Below are 12,369 nucleotides of genomic sequence, written 5' to 3' on the forward strand. Positions count from 1 at the left end.
GCACACTTCCTGGTCTGCCTGCCGCATTATGATGTGACTCAATGTTGCACAGCAGGAGGTCACAGAGCACTTACCTCCTGAGAGCCTGCAGGAAAAAAAGCAATGAGTACAGAACCCGGGTAGCGCTGCATTCACCTTTTCCTGGTCCTCCTGTATTAATGAGCGCTTCTATAATGGGATTGATTATTAGTATTTGTCCCATAAGACACACTGACATCTTCCCTACTTTGGGGGGGAAAAATGTGTCTAACAGGGTAAAAAATATGGTATGTTTATTTTTAGAGATGAGCGAATTTGAAAAAAATTTGATTTGCCGGTTTGCAAAATTTTTCTGGAAAAATTTGCTTCGATCCGAATATATTCGTTGCAAATTACGTTAAAAAGCGGCTATTTCCTGGCTGCTGAGAGCCTTTTAGTGGTGTGCCTTGTAGTAACACGCATAGGGAGTCTGCTTTGGTAGTAAAATTATACTGTGAGTCAGTATGACATGCAGATGACAGGCGTCGATCTTAGAATCACTGCACACTTCACTTATTAGGGCAGTCGCAGGGCCAAAACTGATCAAATAACTCAAGTATGAACTTAGCCTTACAGGTCGATGTTAGCACCAAGAAATTGCGAACTCCTTTTCCACCGTCGCCAGCTTATTCCACATAGATGTCTATAGAACCTGTTCAATTAAACGCTTATACAAGTAGAGCCCCCCGGACAGAGTAGAGGGGGTGTCAGCAGTAAGTTTGTATTGACGTCACTGATTAATTTTCCCTTCCTCTGATCCGTCAGAACAATACAAAAATACGTCAAAACAAAACAGAGATGACACGTGAATAGAGTTGAGCGGACACCTGGATGTTCGGGTTCGGCAGGTTCGGCCGAACTTGAAAAAAAAATTCGGGTTTGGGACCCGAACTTGACCCTGAACCCCATTGAAGTCAATGGGGACCTGAACTTTTGAGCACTAAAATGTCTGTAAAAATGTCATGGAGGTAGAGGGCTTCAAAAGGCAGCAAAATGTGCTTAAGAGCATGGCAAATGCTCTGCAAACAAATGTGGATAGGGAAATGAATTAAAAAAACATAAAAGACCTCAAAAAAACAAAAATTTGAAATGATGTAGGAGGAAGAGGTTGAGAAGGAGGTAAATGGGTGGATGTGGCCGTGTAGGCTCACGTGGCGGTCTAGGTGGAAGCGGCGGCAAAGGAGGAATAGGTAGCCAACACAGATGTGTTATTTTGCAATTTTACATAGGGGTATCCCCCAAAATATTGGGACATATGAAAAAAAAAAAAAAGGAATAAGTGCACTTGAGTACAAGGATAGATGGTTGAGGCTGTTAGAATTGTCTATTCTGCACAAGGTATAGACAAGTCCTGAGGGATCCAAGCCTGGTTCATTTTAATGAACGTGAGCTTGTCCACGTTGGCTGTGGACGCGGCTGCGTCTGTCTGTAATGACGCCTCCTGCCGTGCTAAATACACGTTCAGAGAGTACACTGGCTGCAGGGCAATCCAGCACCTCCAAGGCATACAGGGCAAGTTCTGGCCATGTGGATAATTTGGAGACCCAGAGGTTGAATGGGGCAGAACCATCAGTCAGTACGTGTAGGCGTGTGCACAGGTACTGTTCCACCATGTTGTTCAAATGCTGCCTCCTGCTAACAAGCTCCATATCAGCAGTTAGGGCCGGTTGTTGCGGCAAGGTGACAAAGCTTTTCCACATGTCGGCCATGCTAACCCTGCCTTCTGAGGTGCTGGCGCTGACACAGCTGCGTTGGCGACCTCTTTCTCCTCCCCTGCCTTCGCCTTGTGCTTCCACTTGTCCCCCAGCGTCAGTTGGGAATGCTCTCAGAAGCGCGTCTACCAGCGTGCGCCTGTAGTCGCGCATCTTCCGATCAAGCTCCAGTGAGGGAATTAAGGACTGCGCATTGCCTTTGTAACTGGGATCCAGCAGGGTGGCCACCCAGTAGTCAGCACACTTTAAAATGTGAGCAACTCTGCAGTCGTTGCGCAGGCACTGCAGCATGTAGTCGCTCATGTGTGCCAGGCTGCCCAGAGGTAAGGAAAAGCTGTCCTCTGTGGGAGGCGTATCGTCTGCGTCCTCCGTATCCCCCCAGCCACGCACCAGTGATGGGCCTGAGCTGCATTGGATGCCACCCCGCTGTGAACATGCTTCATCCCCATCCTCCTCCTCCTCCTCATCCTCCTCGTCCTCCAGTAGTGGGCCCTGGCTGGCCAAATTTGTACCTGGCCTCTGCTGTTGCAAAAATCCTCTTTCTGAGCCACTTCTAAAAGACTGGCCTGAAAGTGTTAGAGATGACCCCTCTTCCTCCTCCTCCTCGTCCTGGGCCACATCCTCTTCCATCATCGCCCTAAGTGTTTTCACAATGAGACATAGAAGTGGTATTGTAACGCTGATAACAGCGTTATCGCCACTGGCCATGTTGGTGGAGTACTCGAACAGGTCTCGCATGGAGGCCCAGTCATTGGTGGTGAAGTGGTGCTGTTCCGCAGTGCGACTCACCCATGCGTGCAACAGCTGAAACTCCACTATGGCCTGCTGCTGCTCGCACAGTCTTTCCAGCATGTGCAAGGTGGAGTTCCACCTGGTGGGCACGTCGCATATGAGGCGGTGAGCAGGATGGCCGAAGTTACGCTGTAGAGCAGACAGCTGAGCGGCGGCAGGATGAGAACGTCGGAGCGCGCACAGACGGCCTGCACTTTATGCAGCTGCTCTGACATGTCGAGGTAGTTGTGATTGAATTTCTGCACCACCAAATTCAGCACATGCGCCAGGCAAGGGATGTGCGTCAAACCGGCTAGACCCAGAGCTGCAACGAGATTTCGCCCATTATCGCACACCACCAGGCCGGGCTTGAGGCTCACTGGCAGCAACCACTCGTCGGTCTGTTGTTCTATACCCTGCCAGAACTCCTGTGCGGTGTGGAGCCTCTCCCCCAAACACATCAGTTTCAGAACGGCCTGCTGACGTTTACCCCTGGCTGTGCTGAAGTTGGTGGTGAAGGTCTGTCGCTGACCGGATGAGGAGGTGGTAGAAGAGGAGGAGGAAGCCGAGTAGGAAGAGGAGGCAACAGGAGGCAAAGAATGATGCCCTGCGATCCTTGGCGGCGGAAGGACGTGCGCCAAACAGCTCTCCGCCTGGGGCCCAGCCGCCACTACATTTACCCAGTGTGCAGTTAGGGAGATATAGCATCCCTGGCCGTGCTTACTGGTCCACGTATCTGTAGTTAGGTGGACCTTGCCACAGATGGCGTTGCGCAGTGCACACTTGATTTTATCCGATACTTGGTTGTGCAGGGAGGGCACGGCTCTCCTGGAGAAGTAGTGGCAGCTGGGAATGACGTACTGTGGGACAGCAAGCAACATGAGCTGTTTGAAGCTGTCAGTCTCCACCAGCCTGAATGACAGCAGTTTAGAAATGCTGGCATTCAGGACCAGGGATCGAGGGTGGCAAGGTCGGAATTTACGCTTTCTATCAAAAGTTTGTGAGATGGAGAGCTGAACGCTTCCGTGTGACATGTTGGAGATGCTTGGTGACGGAGGTGGTGTTATTGGTGGCACATCCTCTGTTTGCTGGGTGGCAGGTGCCAACGTTCCTCCAGAGGCGGAGGAAGAGGCCGAGGCAGCAGCAGAAGAGGGAGCAGGAGGGGCCTGAGCCCATTCTTGGTTTTGAAGGTGCTTACTCCACTGCAGCCTGTGTAGATACCTGGTCATGCAGGTTGTGCTAAGGTTCAGAACGTTAATGCCTTGCTTCAGGCTCTGATGGCACAGCGTGCAATTCACTCGGGTCTTGTCGTCAGCACATTGTGTGAAGAAGTGCCATGCCAGGGAACTCCTTGAAGCTGCCTATGGTGTGCTCAGTCCCTGGTGACGGTGGCCAGTAGCAGGCGAACTGTTTTAGCGATGGCTGCTCTGCTTTTGCACCCTGCTCCCGCTTTTGCTACACTGTTGGCTCGGTCTCACCACTGCCTCTTCCTCTGAAAGTCAGTGGCACGACCTTTTATTCCATGTGGGGTCTAGGACCTCATCGTCCCCTGCATCGTCTTCCACCCGGTCTTCCTCCCTGACGTCCTTTTCGGTCTGCACACTGCAGAAAGGCGCAGCAGTTGGCACCTGTGTTTCTTCATCATCAGAGACGTGCTGAGGTGGTTTTCCCATGTCCTCATCAGGATTGGTTGTGCGTCAGTGCATTCTATGTCTTCCACCTCTGGGGAAGGGCTAGGTGAATGCCCTTGGGAAACCCTGCAAGCAGAGTCTTTAAATAGCATAAGAGACTGCTACATGACTTGAGGCTCAGACAGGTTCCCCGATATGCACGGGGGTGATGTGACAGACTGATGGGCATGGGTTTCAGGCGCCACCTGTGCGCTTTCTGCAGAAGACTGGGTGGGAGATAATGTAAACGTGCTGGATCCACTGTCGGCCAACCAATTGACTAGCGCCTGTACTTGCTCAGGCCTTACCATCCTTAGAACGGTATTAAGCCCGACCAAATAACGCTGTAGATTCTGGAGGCTACTGGGACCTGAGGTAGTAGGTTCAGTAGGACGTGTAGCTGTGGCAGAACGGCCACGTACTCTCCCTGCACCAGAGGCTCCACCAACCCCATGACCGTGACCGCGTCTCTTATTAGATGTTTGCCTCATGGTTGGCGTTCACAAAGCAAAGTAAAAAGTGGTTAAGTCTGTTAAAAATAATTAACCGCCAATAAAAACCCTGATGTAGGGTAATGCACAATTTTTTTTTTAACTCTATATGACAGTGGTATTTGTGGCCTAAATTTCACAGCAACTTATGCATGTCTAATCCTAGATGTGCAGTATATCAGAGGATTTTTTTTCACCCTAGTAATCACAAAGCCGTATTTCTGGCCTAAATGTGACAGTCACTTATGCATGTCTAATCCCAGATGTGCAGTATATGAAACAGATGTATTTTTTTCACCCCAGTAAGCACAAAGCTGTATTTCTGGCCTAAATGTGACAGTCACTTATGCATGTCTAATCTAAGATGTGCACTATATGAAACAGATGTATTTTTTTTCACCCCAGTAAGCACAAAGCTGTATTTCTGGCCTAATTGTGACACTCACTTATGCACGTCTAATCCCAGATTTGCAGTATATCAGATTTTTTCACCCCAAAAGTAAGCACAAAGCAGTATTTCAGGCCTAAATGTTACAGTCACTTATGCACGTCTAATCCCAGATGTGCACTATATGAAACAGATGTTTTTTTGTTCACCACAGTAAGCACAAAGACTTATTTCTGGCCTAAATGTGACAGTCACTTATGCACGTCTAATCCCAGATGTGCAGTATATGAAATAGATGTGTCTTTTTCACCCAAGTAAGCACAAAGCCGTATTTGTGGCCTAAATGTGACACTCACTTATGCAGGTCTAATCCCAGATGTGCAGTAAATCCAAAGTTTTTTTTCACCCCAGTAAGCACAAAGCTATATTTCTGGCAAAAATGTGACAGTCACTTATGGATGTCTAATCCCAGATGTGCAGTATATTAGAGGGTTTTTTCACCCTAGTAACCAAAAAGCCGTGTTTGTGGCCAAAATGTGACACTCACTTATGCATGTCTAATCCCAGATATGTGCAGTATATGAAACATATATGTGTTTTTTTCACCCCGGTATGCCCTAGTATGAGAAAGACGTATTTGTGGCCTAAATTTCACAGTCACTTATGCACATCTAATCCCAGATTTGCAGTATATCAGAGGGTTTTTTCACCCCAGTAAGCACAAAGCCGTATTTCTGGCCTAAATATGACAGTCACTTATGCATTTCTAATCCCAGATATGCAGTATATTAGAGGGTTTTTTCACCCCAGTAAGCACAAAGCCGTATTTCTGGCCTAAATGTGACACTCACTTATGCACGTCTAATCCTAGATGTGCACTATATGAAACAGATGTTTTTCTTTTCACCCCAGTAAGCACAGAGCTGTATTTCTGGCCTAAATGTGACACTCACTTATGCATGTCCAATCCTAGATGTGCACTATATGAAACAGATGATTCTTCATAAGATTTCTCCCAGATCTCAACCTCACAGCAGCTGCAGCCTCTCCCTACACTAATCCGAGCAGAGTGACGGGAGGCGCTACGTGACTCCAGCTTAAATAGAGGCTGGGTCACATGATGCATTTGGCCAATCATAGCCATGCCAATAATAGACATGGCTGTGATGGCCTTTTTGGGCAAGTAGTATGACGCTTGTTGATTGGCTGCTGTGCAGCCTTTCAAAAAGCGCCAAGAAAGCACCGAACACCGATCCCGAACTTTTACGTAAATGTTCGGGTCCGGGTGCCGAAAAACCTAAAGTTCGTTACGAACCCGAACTTTACAGTTCGGGTTCGCTCAACTCTACACGTGAATGGAATATTTGAATGTCTTCTGTGTTTTCTACCCACTCCTGCTTTTGGCTACCAAATCATAAGCCAATTCTGATGGGACCACACAGGCGTTACAGCTGCTACACAGACAGGATCCTTTGTGTGTCTCATTTTTCCTTCCTTCTGACAGATCAGAAAGAGGGTCAAATAAATGATGATGTCAGCCAGGCCGAAAGGCAAAAGAGTGGCCCAGTCATGAAGTGGGGAGGGTAGGAACAGCATGAGAAGTCCACGGAGTGGACCTATGACATAGTGGTGAAGTGGAAGCAGCATGGGGAGACCACAGAGTGGCCCAATGACAGAGTCTGGAGGTTGCGGCAGCATCAGGAGGCCACAGACTGGCACGACGACGAAAGATTGTGGAGGTGGCAGCAGCATGAGGAGGCCACAGAGTAGCATAGCGACGAGAGATTGTGAAGATGTCAGCAGCATGAGGAGGCCAGAGTAGCATGACGACGAGAGATTGTGGAGGTGTCAGCAGCATGAGGAGGCCACAGAGTGGCACAACGACAAAGTGTGGAGGTGTCAGCAGCATGAGGAGGCCAGAGTAGCATGACGATGAGAGATTGTGGAGGTGTCAGCAGCATGAGGAGGCCACAGAGTGGCACAACGACAAAGTGTGGAGGTGTCAGCAGCATGAGGAGGCCAGAGTAGCACGACGACGAGAGATTGTGGAGATGGCAGCAGGAGGATACCACAGAGTGGCAAGGTGACATTGTGTGGAGATGGCAGCAGCATCAGGAGACCACAAAGTGACTCAGTGATTAGTGTTGATCGAGCACCAAAGTGCTTGTGTAGAACACTTTGCGATGCTCGGGTGTTCTACTGAGCACCCGACCACAATGGAAGTCAATAGGAGAACCCCAGGCACCCCCTGCTCTGAAGAGGGGAGGGTGTCGAGACTCTAGTTCGGATTAGGTGTCCCTGCTCTGACTCCATATATAGCTATATCCATATATGGAGTCAGTCCTTGGGGACACCCCAGTGTATTTAAATCTAATTTCTGAAAAGTTTCTGCCGGGATTTGAACTTCCAGCGTTGTATATTAGAAGGAAGGACCTTATCCACTCAGCTATAAAGCTAAATGCTAAACTGTGTCAGAAAAAACTCATAAAAGTTTCTGATGTAGTGAACATTCCTATTCAGCAGAAGATTTATTTTACATTTCTGTGCAGGTTAACATGTAGCCCTATAGTATAGTATAGTATAGTATAGTATAGTATAGTGTAGTGGTTCACGTTCTTGCCTCTAATGTATAAGGTTGGGAGTTTGAATCCCGGCAGAAATATATATATACGCTTTTAGCCATAATATATTTACATATATTATATATTTAGAATATATAATATATTATAATATATGTAAATATATTATTGGTAAAAACATCAGTTTCCCACATATTATGCATTCATATATATCAGAAGTATGATTTCATATATATATATATATATATATATATATATATATATATATATATATATATAATAATATTTTTTTTGGTACTAATTACACATTTATTTTGTGCCATACATTTTTTACAATTACTAACAATAATATAAAATATATAAATTTAATCTCCATTTCTGAAATGTTTCTGCCAGGATTCGCACCCTTGTATATTAGAGCAGTGTTTCCCAACCAGTGTGCCTCCAGCTGTTGCAAAACTACAACTCCCAGCATGCCTGCACAGCCAAAGGCTGTCCGGGCATGCTGGGAGTTGTAGTTTTGCAACAGCTGGAGGCACACTGGTTGGGAAACACTGTATTAGAGGCAAGGACCTTATACACTCAGCTATAAAGCTGAATGCTAAGAAGGAGCACTTGGCATCAAATGTGTGGCATCAGGCGGGTGCCAGCATCAGAGTAGTAACTGAGGCAGGTAGTCAGAAGAAACCGGTCTTTTATCAAAGTGTTGGTGTGACACCATGGATGATCTAGTCTGATGCATCAGGAATTGGTGGTTGGAAATCCTGGCTGATCCACGCCTAATTCATCTTGACAAAGGTCAGTCTCTCCACATTTTGGGTGGACAGGCGAGTTCTCCTTGGGGTAAATATGGCCCCCCGCCACACTAAACATCCGCTATGATGCCACATTACTGGCCGGGCAGGACAGCTTTTCCAGGGCAAACTCTGCTAGTTGCGGCCACAAAACCAGTTTGATTGCCCAGTAGTCCAGTGGATCTTCAATGTGGGTTGTCAGGGTACTGTCCAAGTATGCCAAACCTGCGAGAGGATGGACGATGGCGCAGATAGGCAGCGGCCAACTGACTACATAGGATGTCTCTGTAGTAGTTCAGTTTCTCCTTTCTCTAAGTGGGTGTAAAAAAGGCCACCATTCTGGACCGAGAGCGAGGGTCCAACAAGGTGAAGAGCCAGAAGTAATACCTCTGCTAAATGGTGACAATTCGGTTGTCACTAGAGATGTCGCGAACATAAAATTTTCCGTTTGCGAACAGCGAACGCAAATGTTCGCGAATGGGCGAATCGGGAGAACCGCCATAGACTTCAATAGGCAGGTGAATTTTAAAACCCACAGGGACTCTTTCTGGCCACAATAGTGATGGAAAAGTTGTTTCAAGGGGACTAACACCTGGACTGTGGCATGCCAGAGGGGGATCCATGGTAAAACTCCCATGGAAAATTACGTAGTTGACGCAGAGTCAGGTTTTAATCCATAAAGGGCATAAATCACCTAACATTCCTAAATTGTTTGGAATAACATGCTTTAAAACATCCAGTGTGTGTATACGATCAGGTATGATGTTGTATTGATCAGGTAGTGTAAGGGTTACGCCCGCTTCACAGTGACAGACCAAACTCCCCGTTTAACGCACCGCAAACAACCGCAAAGAGTTGTCAATAGTTGACACACTCATGACATAAATTTTATTCCTCTATGCGTCAATCTTGGTGTAGTGATGACTGTGCTCGTGCGCACGTTCGGGAGATTGCAGGCGATGGCGGTTTTTCAAAGACTATGGTAGTGCAGAGGTAGTTCAGTGACAGTTAAGTGACCCAGAAAACAATGATTCTGCACTGTGGGCCCATTGTTGGCCTAGTAGGCTTTAATGATCACCTTAGATGATCACAAAGAAAATTAATGTTTTTTCTATGAAAAATTATCCAGCCGATCGCTTTTGGGCTGTTCACAATGAAGCAACGACCTTATCAACTGGAGTGTGCCAACATTGCCATTGCCAACACACTCATAGAGGTGATCACTTCATTGTGATACGCAAGCCCCTTCACCACAACAAGGTAACGATCACGAAGGGGAATTGACACATGTATGTGCCTTTTTTTGGTTTTTGTTTTTGCAGCCACAGTGCAGCACCAGAGCCCAGAAAAATTAGGCATGTACACATGCCTGAAAAATTAGGTATTGTTGCAGCCACTTCTGTAGCAGCGGCCGGAAAAATTAATGTTTTCCAGGCAGATAGTGTACTAAAACATTGCGGCTTGAACCCTAGTTGGTGGGGGAGAAGTCACGCAAGTCATCCGGCATGCAGAGATTAAATACAGCAGCGTGAGGACCATTTTTAGCCCAAGGCATCTCATCAGGCCTTTTTTAGTCAAATGCATCCCCCACTGTCAGTCCCTTCAGGATCCATGCCTCATTCATCTTAATAAAGGTGAGGTAACCTAGACTTTTTTGACCTAGGCGACTTCTCTTCTCAGTGACAATACCTCCTGCTGCGCTGAAGGTCCTTTCTGACAGGACACTTGAAGCGGGGCAGGCCAGAAGTTCTATCGCAAATTGGGATAGCTCAGGCCACAGGTCAAGCCTGCACACCCAGTAGTCAAGGGGTTCATCACTCCTCAGAGTATCGATATCTGCAGTTAAGGCGAGGTAGTCTGCTACCTGTCGGTCGAGTCGTTCTCTGAGGGTGGACCCCGAAGGGCTGTGGCGATGTTCGCATGTCCTCCATCAACAACACGTCTGTAAAGGATTACTTTCACCTGTTCCCCTGTTAGATTCCCGTTGTGCTGTGACATCACCCTTATAACTTGTTTTGGAACTGCTGCATCCTTTCTGACTTCCGGTAATTTGGTAACATTTCAGCCACTTTCTGCTTATACCGGGGGTCTAGTAGCGTGGCCACCCAGTACAGGTCGTTCTCCTTCAGCCTTTTTATAAGAGGGTCCCTCAACAGGCATGACAGCATGAAAGACCCCATTTGCACAAAGTTGGATGCCGAGCTACTCATGTACCGTTCCTCGTCCTGACTGATCTCATTGAAGGTCATTAAATGACTTTTTTATCTGCAAGGTACTGTGCCACCCTATATGAGTGGTGGGCAGTGGGTACTGGGCACAGTACAGTCAGTGAGCCTGACACTCACTGTCAGGAAACTGCAATTATATTACAGAGAAAAAAATTAAATGATATTTTTATCTGCAAGGTACTGTGCCACCCTATATGAGTGGTGGGCAGTGGGCACAGTACAGTCAGTGGGCCTTACACTCACTGGCAGGCAACTGCAATTGTATTACAGAGGAAAAATTAAATGGCATTTTTATCTGCAAGGTACTGTGCCACCCTATATGAGTGGTGGGCAGTGGGCACAATACAGTCTGTGGGCCTGACACTCACTGGCAGCCAACTGCAATTATATTACAGAGGAAAAATGTAATGACTTTTTTATCTGCAAGGTACTGTGCCACCTTATATGAGTGGTGGGCAGTGGGCACAGTACTGTCTATAGGCTTGACACACACTGGCAGGCAACTGCAATTATATTACAGAGGAAACATTAAATGACTTTTTTTATCTGCAAGGTACTGTGCCACCCTATATGAGTGGTGGGCAGTGGGCACAGTACAGTCTGTGGGCCTGACACTCACTGGCAGGCAACTGCAATTATATTACAGAGGAAAAATGTAATGACTTATTTTATCTGCCAGGTACTATGCCACCCTATATGAGTGGTATGCACACAGTACAGTCTGTGGGCCTGTGGCCTCTCACACACGGGCAGGCAACTGCAATATACACTGCTCAAAAAAATAAAGGGAACACTTAAACAACACAATGTAACTCCAAGTCAATCACACTTCTGTGAAATCAAACTGTCCACTTAGGAAGCAACACTGAGGGACAATCAATTTCACATGCTGTTGTGCAAATGGGATAGACAACAGGTGAAAATTATAGGCAATTAGCAAGACACCCCCAATAAAGGAGTGGTTCTGTAGGTGGTGACAACAGACCACTTCTCAGTTCCTATGCTTCCTGGCTGATGTTTTGGTCACTTTTGAATGCTGGCGGTGCTTTCACTCTAGTGGTAGCATGAGACTGAGTCTACAACCCACACAAGTGGCTCAGGTAGTGCAGCTTATCCAGGATGGCACACCAATGCGAGCTGTGGCAAGAAGGTTTGCTGTGTCTGTCAGCGTAGTGTCCAGAGCATGGAGGCGCTACCAGGAGACTGGCCAGTACATCAGGAGACGTGGAGGAGGCTGTAGGAGGGTAACAACCCAGCAGCAGGACCGCTACCTCCGCCTTTGTGCAAGGAGGAACAGGAGGAGCACTGCCAGAGCCCTGCAAAATGACCTCCAGCAGGCCACAAATTTTCATGTGTCTGCTCAAACGGTCAGAAACAGACTCCATGAGGGTGATATGTTGGCCCGACGTCCACAGGTGGGGATTGTGCTTACAGCCCAACACCGTGCAGGACGTTTGGCATTTGCCAGAGAACACCAAGATTGGCTAATTCGCCACTGGCGCCCTGTGCTCTTCACAGATGAAAGCAGGTTCACACTGAGCACATGTGACAGACGTGACAGAGTCTGGAGACGCCGTGGAGAACGTTCTGCTGCCTGCAACATCCTCTAGCATGACCGGTTTGGCATTGGGTCAGTAATGGTGTGGGGTGGCATTTCTTTGGAGGGCCGCACAGCCCTCCATGTGCTCGCCAGAGGTAGCCTGACTGCCATTAGGTAC

Source organism: Bufo bufo, chromosome 1 (genome assembly GCF_905171765.1).
Source record: "Bufo bufo chromosome 1, aBufBuf1.1, whole genome shotgun sequence".
NCBI classification, from domain to species: Eukaryota; Metazoa; Chordata; class Amphibia; order Anura; family Bufonidae; genus Bufo; species Bufo bufo.